Raw genomic sequence first — 17,980 nt, forward strand, 5'->3', positions numbered from 1 at the left:
GAATGTGTTCAGCAAAGGTGGTGCCAATCATCCTGTTTCCGAATAGCACTGCAGCTGGGGCAGATGTGTGAACTTCAAGAAGGTTGGGATCTTCTCGACTTTTAACTATGCTTCTGGCTATTAATATCACTAGGAATTTTCTTTTTAAACTAGCTGATAACTTTAAAAGATATTACTAGATGAAACTCACGGTTTTAGAGGAAAAGTTCCAATTAAATTTATTATCAAAGTACATTAAGGGTACCATATACTACATTGGGATTCAATTCTCTTGCAGACAGAAAAAATGAAATGCAATAAAATTTCAAGAAACAATGCATAAACAAAGACTAACAACCAATGTGGAAAGCAGTTATTGTCATGATAAAAAACAAACACTTGAACAGAGGAAAGAACCAAAACACAAGTAAGCTTAGAGCAGTTTATTATTACTAATGAACATTCAAAATATTGAACAATTGCTAAAAGGAAAATATTTTGCCCTAAATTTCTGCTGGATATTTGAGCTAAACACATAATATAAATATAGCTCTAAATTCTACATACTGATAAGGTAGTTAAAGTTTCAGCTATTGCCTCTATTTAAACAGTTTGAGAGTTTGTAGATAAGATTCATTTTCATAAGCAATATTTTCAGGACTTGAGCAATCTTGCTACCAAAAGGTGGGCTGCAAATGAGGAATGAAAGGTATAAAAATAAAAACACTAGAAATAGTTTAATTTGACTGTGCAGAAATGCAAAGGCATTTAATATTTTTAATACAGTGTAACTTAGAATAAAATGTGGTTCCGTTTTTCTGTTTTTAAATTATTAGTTCATGTGCCATCTCAAATCAGCAGATGCATTTAATTACCTTCATTTGGATTATTATGATTATTCAATCTGACCATTATTCATTTTTCAGATTACAGATCTGAAAAGAGCAGTATGCCACAACTCCTATTATTGATTCAATAATGAGCTAATATTACTAGAGACGTTATTACTAATGGACCTGTGTTATTTATTAACCATGATTGTACTATTAAGCTTTGTTATGACTCAAAGTGAAATCTTGGAACTTGTGCCCTCACACAAGCATCTTTAGCTACATTTGGGAGCAGCCATCTTAACTCTCAAATGTCATACATTCTGTGTAGATAGCAGATATATTCCGATGAATTATTTTGGGTCATGATTAAACTAGAAGCTGGGAAACACAGAGGTGAGAAAAACATCCAATAGATGAAGGTTACATTTCAGACCAATGACTTCTCATCGTGATTAATGCAAGCTCTTTGACTGGAAGCATTAGCTGACCTTTACTCTGCAAACATGCTGTCTGACCTGCTGGGTGTTTCCAGCGTTTTCTGTGCTAAGTTGGGTTTCCTGCATTCCAGAGTTTTGTGTTCTGTTCATTAAAACACTGCACTTAATGAATCTGGCAAAAGCTGAAACAAATTTCCTCCTTTCCTCATTATTTATTTGAATAACTTGTTGAAACAACGTAACCATAATCGTACAGGAACTCTTGTGCATCTCAGAGCCATAGAACACTACAGCACAGAAAATGGTTCCTTGGCCCATGTAGTCTGTGCTGAACTGTTAGTCTGCCTAGTCCCATCGACCCACACATGGACCACAGCCGCTCATACCCCTCCCATTCAAGTACTTACGCACATTTATATTAAATGTTGAAATCAAAACCACATCCATCACTTCCACTGGCAGCTCATTCTACACTCTCATCACCCTCTGAGTGAAGAAGTTCTCCCTCAGGTACCCTTTAAACATTACAGCTTTGACCCTTAACCCATGACATCTCATTCTAGTCTCATCCAACCTTAGTAGAAAAAGCCTGCTTGCATTCACCCTGTCTATACCCCTCATAATTTTGTATACCTTTATCAAAACACTCCTCATCCTCCTACACTCCAGGGAATAAAGTCCTTACCTATTCAACCTTTCCCTATAACTCGGGTCCTGAAGTCCTGGCAACATCTTGTCAATTTTCAGAATCAGAATCAAATCAGGTTTATTATCACTGGCATGTGTCATGCAATTTGTTAATTTAGCAGAAGTAATTCAACGCAATACATAACATAGAAGAAAAAAAGTTTAAGTAAATAAATAAATTATGGTATATTTATATTGAATAGATCAAAAATTTCGCAAAAAACATAAATTATATATATTTAAAAAGTGAGGCAGTGTTCACGGCTTCAATGTCCATTTAGGAATCGGATGGCAGAGGGTAAGAAGCTGTTCTTGAATCGCTGAGTGTGTGCCTTCAGGCTTCTGTACCTCCTACCTGATGGTAACAGTGAGAAGAGGGCATGCCCTGGGTGCTGGGGGTCCTTAATAATGGACGCTGCCTGTCTGAGACACCACTCCCTAAAGATGTCCTGGGTTCTTAGTAGGCTAGTACCCAAGATGGAGCCGACTAAATTTATGACCCTCTGCAGTTTATTTTGGTCCTGTGCAGTAGGCCCCCCACCCCTCCTCATGCCAGACAGTGATGCAGCCTGTCAGAATGCTCTCCATGGTACATCTATAGAAGCTTTTGAGTGTTTTTGTTGACATATCAACTCTCTTCAAGCTCCTAATGAAGTATAGTCACTGTCTTGCCTTCTGTAGAGCTGCATCAAAATGTTAAGACCAGGTTAAGTCCTCAGAGAGTTTGACACCCAGGAAGTTGAAACTGCTCACTCTCTCCACTCCTGATCCCTCTATGAGAGTGGGTATATGTTCCTTCGTCTCACCCTTCCTGAAGTCCACAATCAACTCTTTCGTCTTACCGACATTGAGTGCAAGGTTGTTGCCGCAACACCTCTCCACTCTTCTCCATCTGCGACTCTACCAACAATCTATCATCAGCAAATTTATAGATGACATTTGAGCTATGCCTAGCCACACAATCATGGGTATAGAGAGAGTAGAGCAGTGAGTTAAGCACACACCCCTGAGGTGCACCAGTGTTGATCATCAGTGAGGAGGAGGTATTATCACCAATCTGCACAGATTATGGTCTCCTGGTTAGGAAGTTGAGGATTCAATTGAAGAGGGAGGTACAGAGGCCCAGATTCTGTAACTTATCAATCAAGATCGTGGGAATGATGGTATTAAATGCTGAGCTTTGGTTGATGAACAGCATCCTGATATAGGTGTTAGTATTTTTCTAGACTGTAGTTAGATGACCAGAACTGCATACAATACTTACCAATGTCTCATACAACATCCCGTAACATCCCAACTCAAGTACGCAAAACGTGATTTATAAAGACCAATGTCCAAAAGCTCTATTTACGATCCTATATACCTGTGTTGACACTTTCAAGGAATTACGGATCCGTATTCCCAGATACCTCTGTTTTAGAGCACTGTTTAAGTCCTACCTTGGTTTGCCCTCCCAAAGTGCAACACCTCATGCTTGTGTGCATTAAATTTCATCTACCATTTTTCAGACTAATTTTCCAGCTAGTCCAGTTTTTAAAGATTTTTTTCCCTGGTTATGCCTTTCTTTCAATAACTGACTGTGATAGCTAGTGCCAATGATCTTCAGTCTACAGCAAAGAAAAATGTACTTGGAGCATCTCTAGTCTTAATTTCCATGCATTTTTTGTAACCAACTATATACTCATTATTCAGGATATCTCCCTGACAAGGTCTGCATAGAAAAAATAACCATAACCACTGACCCATGCCTTAATGCTTAATTTCACTGAATGGGACTAAAGTCATATTAGCATCCTATTAATTCAAGGAAAGTAAAGCGTAAGATATTTAACTAAAAGCTTCAGTGAAAACTGATTACTTCCATCTAGTTAGAAGTGCAGCTGATTGAATTTTCAATTTAAAATTTTAAAAAAACTGAAGTGGTTTATTAGGCACAATTATGACACTGGCTTGAAGTCACTATATGTTCGTTATTGTTACTTCGTGTTCATTTTAAAATCATCTAACTATCCTGGAGGAAAAGATGCCTTAATTTAATGTGTGTCCTATTGATACAAAACTAGCATACACAATGCTTCCATATCTCTTGATACCTGTATGTCATTTGTAGTCCACCGTATTTTCAATCTTATAACCATATAACAATTACAGCACGGAAACAGGCCATCTCGGCCCTTCTAGTCCGTGCCGAACACTTACTCTCACCTAGTTCCACTGACCCGCACTCAGCCCATAACCCTCTATCCCTTTCCTGTCCATATACCTATCCAATTTTACTTTAAATGACAATACCGAACCTGCCTCTACCACTTCTACTGGAAGCTCGTTCCACACAGCTACCATTCTCTAAGTAAAGAAAGTCCCCCTCGTGTTACCCTTAAACTTTTGCCCCGTAACTCTCAACTCATGTCCTCTTGTTTGAATCTTATCTTGGGTATCATCATAGATAAGCTGAAATTTGCAGAAATAAAAAACGAGATCTGATTTTAACTTTGTTCCAATGTTTAGAAATAATTAGCTATATTTGATTAAAATATACCTGAATCTTGGAGTCCATAAGTAAGGGTATCTTGATAAAGGAATGTGTCATCATAAATGTAGCAAATATTATGCTTATGTAACTGATTTTGTGAATTGTTTTCTTATATTGTGTTGAGTTCCAACTTTTGTTTTTACCATGATTAATCCAACTTGTTGTCCACATAGATCATTAAGTTTAGCTTGACTAATTACTTTATTGGTCATATATTGCAAAAATCTTAGCCTGAAAACAATACTAAAATGAACACCAATACAATGCCAAGTTATCAATTTTTATTTGCAGAATTAACATGGGACTATTTCTGAATTCTAGCATTGTGCAAGGTTCACAATTTGTTGTGGCATTTCCTGTGGGTCATTGTTTAAAAAGAAAGGGCCATCTGTCAAAGACAGCAAAGAGGTTAAAAATTTTTTTGAGTGGGTTGTGTACCTTTAAAACACTTTTTTATCCTTTGAGGAAGAATGTCTTTAAATATTTCTAAAGCAAAAGTGCATAATTTCTCACCCCATTGTCTGTTAAGGCTTCATCAGAATAGGTGAGGTCACAATCAGATGAAATATAATCTCATTCAAAGCTGGAGCATGCTCAAAGAGCAGAGTGGCCCACCCTGTTCAAATGAGTAGCCGTGTTCCTAGACCAAGAAATAATGAGTCAGCAAGAAACATGGGCTTTAAGTGTTTGCTACTTGTAAAGCTACTTACACATAAAAATAATGGCAAAGTAACATAATCCAAACAGTCTTATATTTTTTAGAACTGTACTTACAGTATTTCTTAGACATTTCCTTTATGTTCTGAGTCCTAAAAAGTAATTGTTGGTCAACCTGCATTGAAACAGGTAGGAACCGTTTCATCTTTGGTCCAGAATCTGTCACTGGAATGAAATAACATTTTGGCCAAAATGGGCTGCCAACAATGAGCCACCATACTCACTACTGCCCCTTGTGTTAAGTATGGATATAAACTCTTCCTTGGTCCAAATATGTAAGTATTTCAATAGACATGGACTACTTAAGGATAGTCAGCATGGTTTTGTGCATGCTAAGTCATATCTAACCAATCTTACAGAGTTTTTTGAGGAAGTTGTTAGGAATGTAGATAAAGGCAAGGTGGTGGGTGTTGTCTACATGGACTTTAAGTAATGCATTTGACAAGGTCCTGCATGAGAGTAATAGTACAGGGTTTCCTCACTGACCGGAGGCCTGTGACTAGTGGTGTGCCATGGGGATTGGTGCTGGGTCCATGATGTTTGTCATCTATATCGATACATTATAGGTTAACTGGATCAGCAAATTTGTGGATGACACCAAGATTGGTGGTGTAATGGGCAATGATGAAGGCTATCATAGCTTGCAGGGGGATCTGGAAAATTGCCTGAAAAATGACAGATGTAACTTAATGCAGACAAGGGAGAGGTTTGCACTTCAACAGGGCTAATCAGGGTAGGTCTTACACAGTGAATGGTAGGGCACTGAGGAGTGTGGTAGAACAAAGGAATCTGAGAATACAGGTACATAATTTGTTGAAAGTGACATCACAGGTAGATAGGTTCGTAAAAAAAGCTTTTGGCATACTGTATTGGCCTTCATAAATCAACCTTCTGAGAAGATGGGATGTTAAGCTGAATTTGTAGAAGGCATAGCTGAGGCCTAATGTGGAATACTGTGTACAGTAAGGGTCACCTAACTACAGGAAAATGAAAACAAGAATGAAAGCCTGCAGAGAAAATTAACAAGAACGTTAGCAAGTCTGGAGGACCTGAATTATAAGGTTAGGACTGTATTCTTTAAAATGTAGAAGACTGAGAGGAGGTTTGATAGAGGTATGCAAAATTATGAGGGGTATAGATAGGGTAAATGCAAGCAGACTTTTTCCACTGACTTTGGGTGGGACTACAACCAGAGGTCATGGGTTAAGGGTGAAAGGTGAGAGGTTTAAGGGTAACTTGATGGGAAACATATTCGCTCAGAGAGTCATGAGAGTGTGTAATGAACTGCCTGCACAGGTGGTCCATGCAAGCTCAATTTCAATGTTTAAGAGAAGTTTGGACAGGTACATGGATGGTAGGAGTTTGGAGGGCTATGGTCCCTGTGCAGGTCATTGGGTGTAGGCAGTTGAAATGGTTTCAGCATGGTCTAGATAGGCTGAAGGCCCTGATTCTCTGCTGTACTTCTCTATGACTTTATGGCTCTATAACTCTATGACCAACATGGAGTTATACCAGGAGCCTTGGTGCCAGCACATTGCACCTAAGTCCAGAAAATGGATTGAGTTTCCATCCACTGCCGTTTACCCATAGAGCAGCAACAGAACTGAGTGCAGAGCACAGAAAATGGGCATTTGACTTACACATGCAGATATATACACAAGAGCTGACTGATCTTCATTTTAAACCAAATTAATAAAAGAAGATCGTACACATTACTTCATGGATATGCGATGCCCCCTCCCTTCCTCCACAATTGTCCAAGCAATACCAAAAATACTTTACAGGGAGCTAGCACCTGCTAACCCAATCTGTGATGTTTGTTCTCTTTGAAAACTATCTTCAATTTGGAGTGGTAGCCTTTGCAATAATTTATGTTTTGGTAGTCTGCAAGTAATTGCATTGTGAAAAGTTCAAAATTTCGAGATTATTTTTGGGCTTTTAAATTAGAAGACGAGTGATGACTGAAAGGCTGACAGTCAGTAGAATCCAGTCATGCCCATAGGAATAAATTTCAATAGTGCTGTATCTTTACCCATGTAGTTATTCAGCTGTTGATGAGGGGATGGGTTGTAAAAATTCCCCTTGTCATTCCATGTCTTTTGTAAAACCAAATCTCTTCACCAAAATGGCTAGATCTGGAGAGACAACACTGAAAAAATGTAGTCTTGAATATGTAAAGATTTGTGTTAGACTATGCTGTAAAACCCTTAAATAAATCCTGAAAGATTTTAAATAAAGTTACAGATATCCTGTTTACTTTCTACAAATCAATAAAAAGAGTACTTAAACATGAAATGTGAGATGTGTCAGTGACTTCATTGTATTAATGGGCACACAGGCAAATTTCAAACAGCCATTAACTCACAGAAACAGAACAAATGCTTCTATTTGCACATAAAATCTAAGCAAGCTAATCTGTTATGTATGTGCAAAGTTGATATTTTAAACTGAGCTAGGTAACTATCATTTATTTGAATTTGTAAATCCACTATTCCTAGCATGATGAATACTGTAATCATCAATGAATTTACAGAGCAAGTATTATTTAGCAACAGAGAAATCACAAAGGATTACAAATCAGTGAAAATGAATGTGCCCAACAAACAAAGGTTAGGAATTTGGTAAAGAATCAACCCTGTTAAGATGATGCATTTTATCTGAAGCAACAGTAAGATAGTCTGCTGGTCCTACATTGGACATTTCATCCATAAAACTGCCTGTGAGACTGAAAGTGGAGTTCAGGCACAAACATGTACTTGGACAGATGGAGGTCTATGAGTACTATTGCAACTAAGCAAATATTATTGTTGTTACTATTATCCCAGGTTCCTCATGGATGATTTTAACTAGCAATTACAAAGTTAAGATGGTTTGTAAATTTTTAAAACAACAAATGAGGATTTTAGCTCGAGTACATTGCATTAATTTTTCATAATTTATTTAGGTTATCTATCCGTTGCATAAATTAATTTCAGCTGATCCAATATTACATGCTACTGCTAATATTGTTTCCTAAAACCCAGTTTAAAAAAAAACACACCTGGCATCACAACAGTCTACCAATCATTATGTGAGGGAGTGTTAATACAGGTTATTTAGTAGGTTTTAGTTTTTATTGTGTAACTTTATAACACATGATGTGTGGAGTCATACTGATAGACATTGAGTTCCACACAAGAGTTAACTTTTAATGCCTTGAGCTGTAGAATTAGTATGTATATTTCAGGAGACTTTCATTGCAAGTTGTTCCTTCAAAGATTAAAGATGATTAAACTATCCATCAAACGTAATGTGTACTCTTAAAAATGACCAGATTGCAATAAAACATGTTCAAACCACCCAGCAGTGTGGAAGGATTTATTATGGAAGAATTGTATTTCGTGGGAGCTTATGCTTCTCAGAAGGCCATATTGAGGTTTTTGGGATCTCATTTTTAGTTATTAATCAAATTCTCGCCTGCAAAGAGAAAGAAGAAACCAGAGTGTTAATTAATCACTTATTTTTCATTTCCATATTTAAATTTAGATGTTATCGTATGACAAGCTGTGTGATAATTGTATGATTGTTATCTTTTCCAATAAACTGGTAATCTAAACAAGAAATTTTTAGCAGACATATTCTTATTTAACTTAGTAGGATATAATGTTTTGCCATCTGGCCAATTATAGAAAAAAGAACAGTTTCCCTCATTAAGTAGACTATCTTTCTTGAGTTGCTCTCCTTTGCTATTTTTATTACTGTTTTCATCATCTTTGTATCATGCACTCTTCTCATTTGAAAATTGCAGCCCTTAATTGAATTTTATCATGACGTAGCCACTTCAATTGCAGAGGAATGACAATTTGGCATTCATCAGTCCCATTCCAGCTGTGCAATTTGCTGTCTCCATTGTTTATCTTCAATACCTTTGTCCTTCTCAACTATCTAAAATTCCCTGCTCCCATTGTAGCACTTTCCTCCACATGTACATACAATAGAATGATAGTGCTGTTCAAGGCAGAGGATAGCCTTAAGGTGAGCACTACATTCGGTGCCCACTTTATTAGACACACCTGCACACCTGCTTGTAATGCAAATATACAATCAGCCAATCAGGTGGCAGCATTTGAATGCATAAAAGCATGCTGACATGGTCAAGGGGTTCTGTTGTTGTTCAGACCAAACATTAGAACAGGGCAGGGAAGAAATGTGATCTAAGTGACTTTGACCATGGAATGATTGTTGGTGCCAGACGGGGTGGTTTGCATATCTGAGAAATTCCTGATCTCCTGGGGTTTTCATGCACAACAATCTCTGGAGTTTACTTGGAATGGTGGAAAAAACAATAAAACATCTAGTGGGGGGTGTTTTTTGAGCAAAAATGCCTTCTCAATGAGAGAGGTCAGAGGAGAATGACCAGTCTGGTTTAAGCTGACAGGAAGACAACAGTAACTCAAATAACTGATACAACAATGGTGTACAAAAAAGCATCTCTGAACACACAACACGTCGAGCCTTGAAGTGAATGGGCTACAGCAGAGGAACACAAACAAACACACAGTGGCCACTTTGTTAGGTAAAGGGGGTACCTAATAAAGTGGCCACTGAGTGTAAATGACAACCTTATCCTGTCACCTTCACCATTTTGATAACAATTCACAATTCACCAGCAACATAATGAAACCGTGGAATGCTAATTGAAGAAGTCAGTTGTTACTGTACATTCTCGGGATAATAAAGTTATACCCACCCCACCCCAGACATTTTTGATGAATCATCCATTTCCTATACTCCCTCTGGTGCTCCCCTCCCCCTTTCTTTCTCTCTAGGCCTCCTGTCCCATGATCCTCTTCCTTCTCCAGCTCTGTATCCCTTTTGCCAATGAACTTTCGCGCTTTTGTCTTCTCCTATCATTTTGGATCTCCCCGTCCCCCTCCCACTTTCAAATTTCTTACTATCTCTTCTTTCAGTTAGTCCTGACAAAGGGTCTCAGCCCGAAACATCGACTGTACTTCTTCCTATAGATGCTGCCTGGCCTGCTGCGTTCCACCAGAATTTTGTGTGTGTTGCTTGAATTTCCTATCCTTCATCATTTAAAGCTCCATCTGCTTTCCATCACACTTTCAAAATTGGAAAACCATTTTTGTAGTTAATTTCAACCTTTGTCATTTGTTTTACAGATGGTTCCCAGATAACATTAGAGATATTTAAAGTAATTGGTAGAATTAGAGGAGATAAGGAAAATATTTTCACTCAGAGAAGTCAGCAGAAGCCTATAGTGCTTTTATGATGTGCCTAGTTTGGGTGTACACTTGGATATGGACTAAGTTTTGTGGAAATGTTCCAGGTTTCTATGGAAGTTTGGATTGCTGTTCCTAGTTTACCATTCGGTGTCCCGAGGATTCCCACATGGTGTTGATATGAAACAGTTGCTCAGTTATAAGCCACAGTCTTGCTGCATGTCTCCCATGACTCAGATCTGATCCTGACATCCATTGCTATGTGGAGTTTGCACAATCTTCCTGAGAATGTGTGGGCTTTCTCACATGCTCTGGATTCCTCCCATTCCTCAAAAAAAACATGCTGATAGGTTCATTGGCTTCTGCCGAAGAGTAAGTTGTGCAGCAGGAGAAAGGATATTGGCTATCAGGAAAGTCAATGAGCATGTGAGACTGTGCCATTTACAGGCAACTATAGATAAATGCTATAGATGGGCTTTCTCTGAGAGCTGGCACAGAATATAATTATAATCAAAAGCAGGTTTAATATCACTGACATATATCATGAAATTTGTTGTTTTGCGGCAGCAGTACATTGTACTACATAATAATAGAACTATGAATTACAAAATTACAATAAGACACACATAATAAAAATGTAGTGCAACGGGGGGGGGGGGGGGGAAATTACTGAGGAAGTGTCCATGGGTTCATTATCCATTCAGAAATTTTATGGTAGAGCGGAAGAAACTGTAAAGGTGGGCATGAGAAGGGGGTATGTCCTGGGTGTTAAGGGTCCTTAATGATGGATGCTGCCTTTTTAAGACATTGCCTTTTGGAGATGTCCTGGATGTTGTGGAGGCTAGTGCCCATGATGGAGCTGGCTTTCTCCAGCTTTTTCCGATCCTGTGCAGTGGCCTCTCCAAACCAGATAGTGATGCAACCAGTTAAGACTACTTTCCATTGTACATCTGAGGAAATCTACGAGTTTCTTTGGTGACGTACAAAGTCTCCTCAAACTCCTAATGAAGTATAACTGCTGTCATGCCTTCTTTGCAATTGCATTGATATATTCGACCAGGATAGATCCTCAGAGATGTTGACATTCAAGAGCTTGAAACTGCTCACCCCTTCCACTTCCACATCTGATCCCTTGATGAAGGCTGGTAGCTGTTTCCTTGACTTCCTCTTCCTGAAGTCCACAATAAATTCCTTGGGTTTACTGACATTGTGGGCAAGGTTGTTGCTGTGACACGACTCAACCAACTGATCTATCTGGCTCCTGTATGACTCTTCACCATCCAAAATTCTGCTAACAATAGTTGTGTTGTCGGGAAATTTATAGGTGGTGTTTGAGCTGTGACTAGCCATGCTGTCATGTGTGGAGAGAGAGTAGAACAGCAGGTAAGCATGCATCTTTGAGGTGTGTCAGTGTTGATAGTGAGTAGGAGATGTTATTTCCGATCCGCACAGATACTGGTCTCCACTGAGGAATTCAAGGATCCTGTTGCAAAGCCCCAGGTGTTGGAGGTTTTTTAATAGAACTGAGGGTATTATTGTGTTGAATGATGAGCTGCAGTTAATAAACAGCAGACTGACATAAGTATTGCTATTGTCCAGGTGATAAAGGCCAAGTAGAGAGCCAGTGAGATTGCTTCCACTATAGACCCTTGGTGATGACAACAGATACAATCCCATTGACTATCACCCAGTGGCACTCATGTTGACTGTGATTAAATGCGTTAGAAGCTAATCATTGCTAGAATCAATTCCTGCCTAAGCAAGGACCCAGACTCACTCTATTTGCCTATCACCACAATAGGTCCTTGCTTAGGTAGTTGTTTCTAGCCATGACCAACCTCTCAAAGCACTTCATCACCGTAGATATGAGTGCTATTGGGCAATAATCGTTGACGCAGCTCATTCTGCTCTTCTTGGGCACTGTTATGATTGTTGCCCTTTTGAAGCAAGTGGGACTCTGACTGCAGCACTGAGAGATTGAATACATCCTGTACAGGTTGAATGTTCTACTGTGTCATAAAGAAATATGAGAAGAGATGATTATAATATATGAAATGCTAAATACTAATTGAGTAATATTCCATGACTACAATAAACAGTAATTAATTTCTAGTCCATGATTGTAATTATAAAATAATGATGAGAGCCTGTTCTGGATGACATTCCTTTGAAAGAGATTGTGCAGCGCCACACCAGTGTCAGCAGAGTACTTTGCAACATTGATGTCTTTAAAAATAATATGGGTGTAAAGAAGTATCTATCGCCATAGCTTATTCCTTCAGAATTTCTATATCAGGAAAATGAATTGTTTGGAACTCAGATTTTCTAACCCACAAGTAGTGCCATTATTTAGCCTGACACATCTCATTGGCTGATTTTGAGGCCAGCCACTGATTCTTGTCTCATATCCTATGGTGCAATTTCTTAAAGGATTATGAATTGTTCTCTTCTTGAATTTAAGGCAATGATTGATCTTTTGAAAATGATAGGGAACCCTGTTTGTTCTTAGTTGTACAACTTTTGACTAGTTAGTGATTAATGGATCTGTCCTGTGTACCTTAAAGACAGTAGTAGATGTCTTAATAAAGTAGATGAGCTTGAGGCTCAGTTGGAAATTGGCAAGTACGATGTTGTGGGAATAACAGAGACATGGCTTCAAGCTGACAGGGCCTGGGAAATGAATATTCAAGGATATACATCTTATTGAAAGGACAGACTGACTGGCAGAGGGGGTGGGGTGGCTCTGTTGGTGAGGAATGATATTCAGTCCCTTGCAAGGGGGGACATAGAAACAGGGGATGTAGAGTCAGTATGGATAGAACTGAAAAATTCTAAGGGTAGAAAGACCCTAATGGGAGTTATCTACAGGCCCCCAAACAGCAGTCTGGATGTAGGGTGTAAGTTGAATGAAGAGTTAAAATTGGCATGTCGCAAAGGTAATGATACAGTTGTCATGGGGGATTTCAACATGCAGGTAGACTGGGAGAATCAGAATGGTACTGGACCCCAAGAAAGGGAGTTTGTGGAGTGTCTCCAAGATGGATTCTTAGAACAGCTTGTACTGGAGCCTACCAGGGAGAAGGCAATTATAGATTTAGTGTTGTGCAATGAACCGGATTTGATCAGGGACGTCGAGGTAAAGGAACCATTAGGAGGTAGTGAACATAATATGATATGTTTTAACCTACAATTTGAGAAGGAGAAGGGAAAATCGGATGTGTCAGTATTACAGTTGAACAAAGGAAACTATGGAGCTATGAGGGAGGGGCTGGCCAAAGTTCAATGGAATAATACCCTAGCAGGGAAGACAGTGGAACAACAATGGCAGGTATTTCTGGGAATAATGCAGAAGGTGCAGGATCGGTTCATTCCAAAGAGGAAGAAAGATCCTAAGGGGAGTAAGGGGCGGCCATGGCTGACGAGGGAAGTAAAGGGCAGTATAAAAATAAAAGAGAAGGAGTATAACATAGCAAAGATGAGCGGGAAACCGGAGGATTGGGAAACTTTTAAAGAGCAACGGAAGATAACAAAAAAGGCAATACGCCAAGAAAAAATGAGGTACGAAGATAAACTAGCCAGGAATATAAAGGAGGATAGTAAAAGCTTCTTTAGGTATGTGAATAGAAAAATAATAGTTAAGACCAAAATTGGGCCATTGAAGACAGAAACGGGTGAATTTATTATGGGGAACAAGGAAATGGCAGATGAGTTGAACAGGTACTTTGGATCTGTCTTCACTAGGGAAGACACAAACAATCTCCCTGATGTAATAGTGGCCAAAGGAACTAGGGTAAAGGATGAACTGAAGGAAATTTATATTAGGCAAGAAACAGTGTTGGATAGACTGTTGAGTCTGAAGGCTGATAAGTCCCCGGGACCTGATGGTCTGCATCCCAGGGTACTTAAAGAGTTGGCTCTAGAAATTGTGCATGCATCGGTAATCATTTTCCAATGTTCTATAGATTCAGGAACAATTCCTGCTGATTGGAGGGTGGCTAATGTTGTCCCACTTTTCAAGAAAGGAGGGAGAGAGAAAACAGGGAATTATAGACCGGTTAGGCTGACGTCAGTGGTGGGAAAGATGCTGGAGTCAATTATAAAAGAGGAAATTACGACATATTTGGATAGCAGTAGAAGGAGCAGTCCGAGTCAGCATGGATTTATGAAGGGAAAATCATGCTTGACTAATCTTCTGGAGTTTTTTGAGGGTGTAACTTTGAAGATGGACAAGGGAGAGCCAGTGGATGTAGTGTACCTGGACTTCCAGAAAGCTTTTGATAAAGTCCCACATAGGAGATTAGTGGGCAAAATTAGGGCACATGGTATTGGGGGCAGAGTACTGACATGGATTGAAAATTGGCTGGCTGACAGGAAACAAAGAGTAGCGATTAACGGGTCCCTTTCAGAATGGCAGGCTGTGACCAGTGGGGTACCGCAAGGTTCGGTGCTGAGACCACAGCTGTTTACAATATACATTAATGATTTAGATGAAGGGATTAAAAGTAACATTAGCAAATTTGCCGATGACACAAAGCTGGGTGGCAGTGTGAAATGTCAGGAGGATGTTATGAGAATGCAGGGTGACTTGGACAGGTTGGGTGAGTGGGCAAATGTATGGCAGATGCAGTTTAATGTGGATAAATGTGAGGTTATCCACTTTGGTGGCAAGAACAGGAAGGCAGATTACTATCTAAATGGAGTCAAGTTAGGAAAAGGGGAAGTACAACGAGATCTAGGTGTTCTTGTACATCAGTCAATGAAAGCAAGCATGCAGGTACAGCAGGCAGTGAAGAAAGCTAATGGCATGCTGGCCTTTATAACAAGAGGAATTGAGTATAGGAGTAAGCTCCTTCTGCAGCTGTACAGGGCCCTGGTGAGACCCCACCTGGAGTATTGTGTGCAGTTTTGGTCTCCAAATTTGAGGAAGGACATTCTTGCTATTGAGGGAGTGCAGTGTAGGTTCACAAGGTTAATTCTCGGAATGGCGGTACTGTCATATGTTGAAAGATTGGAGCGACTGGGCTTGTATACACTGGAATTTAGAAGGATGAGAGGGGATCTGATTGTGTTATGATCCCAGCCCCCTCCTTTGTGAGAATCACCAGAGCCCTAGTGAAGGGGGGGTCAATGACCCAAGAGAAGAGAGAGATACGTGCGGTGTCCCTCGTTTCACGGCGAGGCAAAGCTGGCGACTGTGATCATTGTCTCGTGGAGACACCTTTGTGAATTGGGAACTGTACTAAGTGTATACCCTCAGGGCAACGTGGGTGGAGAGATGGAGAGAGATTGCATCATCCCAACCTGATTGACATCTGAGACCCCGTGAGTTCAGATAAAAGAGGGGTTGTAAAGACGGCCCCCCAGACGCACCAGAAGACATGCTAGAAATCCTGCGACAGCGTTTAATAGCGACAGCCGGTGGGGGGGTTCGTGTGCGTCTTTTCCTTGCCTGGGATTGGCGACCTCACCACGAAAGAACGGCTTTAGCTACCGGAGAGGCCACAAGTGAACGGCCACCCCCCAACGAGACTCCGACGGATCGAACTCCTAAAGGTTGGAAAAAACCCGCCGGGTAACTGTTTCATTCAATCTCTATCTCTCTCTCTCTAACGAAAGTGCACCACCGCGACACCCCAGAAGACGGCAGCTGGTGGAACTGCAGTGAACACAAGAGACTTTTAGATATACAGCGGACAATATATACCTTACCTCTAGAGAACGATAGAGCTTATTTCTTATTGATTATTACTATACCTGCGCTTTAGATTGAGTATTGACGACGTATGTTATCTAAATGTTTGTATTAACCTTATTTTTGTGCCCCTTTATAAATAAAAACGTTTAAAAATGGTACCATCAGACTTCAGCGGACCTCTCTATCTTTGCTGGTAAGTGATCCAGTTACGGGATACGTAACAATTGAAACATATAAGATTATTAAGGGATTGGACACACTGGAGGCAGGAAGCATGTTCCTGCTGATGGGTGAGTCCAGAACTAGAGGCCACAGTTTAAGAATAAGGGGATGCGGAAAAACTTTTTCACCCAGAGAGTGGTGGATATGTGGAATGCTCTGCCCCAGAAGGCAGTGGAGGCCAAATCTCTGGATGCATTCAAGAGAGAGTTAGATAGAGCACTTATAGATAGTGGGGTCAAGGGATATGGGGAGAGGGCAGAAACGGAGTACTGATTGTGTATGTTCAGCCATGACCACAGTGAATGGCGGTGCTGGCTAGAAGGACCGAATGGCCTACTCCTGCACCTACTGTCTACAGTAAGTTTCTGACTGGCACCAGCTTATCTTGAAGCAAGAGGTAAAAGTGCATTCAACCTTTTTTTATATATAACCTAAAAAGGCCTGCATTATTTTAAGCCTTATCTGAATGTTCAACCGATGCATCACCCTGGTTTTATTAGGATTTTACATTGAATGGAGAAATTAAAGGATGTGGATATGCTGTATGGCCCCTGTAAACACTGCTCTATATAAATCTTTCCATTTAATGACCAGAATGGCTAAAAATAACTCTGATCTGCTGGTTAATATATGTGCACCATTTATAAAAGGTTTTTATGAGATTGCAATAAAATAATTTCATGTTAGATTATGTACTTGATATTTTTACCCTTAAGGCTTTGGAGCAATTTTGTAATGCAAAAACATTTTTTAAAAACTTGAGTGTGAAGTCCAGTATGTTTCTGGCTAATCTTTTTGTGAATATCTCTTTACTGGATTTCTACTTTTGCAGAAAAAATCAAATACTTTATTGTGGTACTTAGATGCATTTATATAATGTCTTAAATATAAAGAAACAACTCATGTCTATACAAATTCAGTCATTCAAAGGTTCAAGGTGCAGAAGGGATGATGGCCACATGGCAAATGGGATAGGTTTTGAGGAATGTGCTAAAATTAAAAGGAAAAATTAAAGAAATTAAAAGAAAAGTTATGCCTCTAATACTATGTCCTCACCTATTAGTTTTTTAAAAATTCAACCAGTTAGAAGTTGTTTAAATACATTCACTAAAATTGCTCATTATAGATTTGTGATATAGGTGGGGCCAAACTTTCTTTAGGATTCTGTCCTAAATCTGTGACATTCTACCTGATGTGTGCTATATCTGTATTCTTATTATTGACTCTGCCACACTTTCCTTGTGCTGAACAAATTCTTAATCTCAGATTATTAAGTCTTTGTTTTTGTTCTCACAAAAGTGGATACTACTGGTACGGATATGAACAAAAAGAGGTACATAATTCATAATCCCTCACATATAATACAGTGACATCTTTCTAGTTGTTGTTGAACATAAGTATTAAGCTAAGCCTCTCATTGCATGGCAGAGGAGAAATATAGCTTGCATTGATGCATCAAAGCATCTCATTATATTGCAGTTGAGAGTGGTAATCAATTACACTGCCATTATGAGTGCCATCTGGATGTTGATCTGTAGCTGCATGTCTTGCCCTGAAGCCGACAAAGGCCTGAGATTGAATTTTTGTTACGGCACTATCTTGCCGAAGGCCAGGTGACTGACACATCAGCAGTTCACACATATACCTCAAATCGTTAT

The sequence above is a fragment of the Hemitrygon akajei genome, chromosome 3 (genome assembly GCF_048418815.1).
Source record: "Hemitrygon akajei chromosome 3, sHemAka1.3, whole genome shotgun sequence".
Taxonomy (NCBI): Eukaryota; Metazoa; Chordata; class Chondrichthyes; order Myliobatiformes; family Dasyatidae; genus Hemitrygon; species Hemitrygon akajei.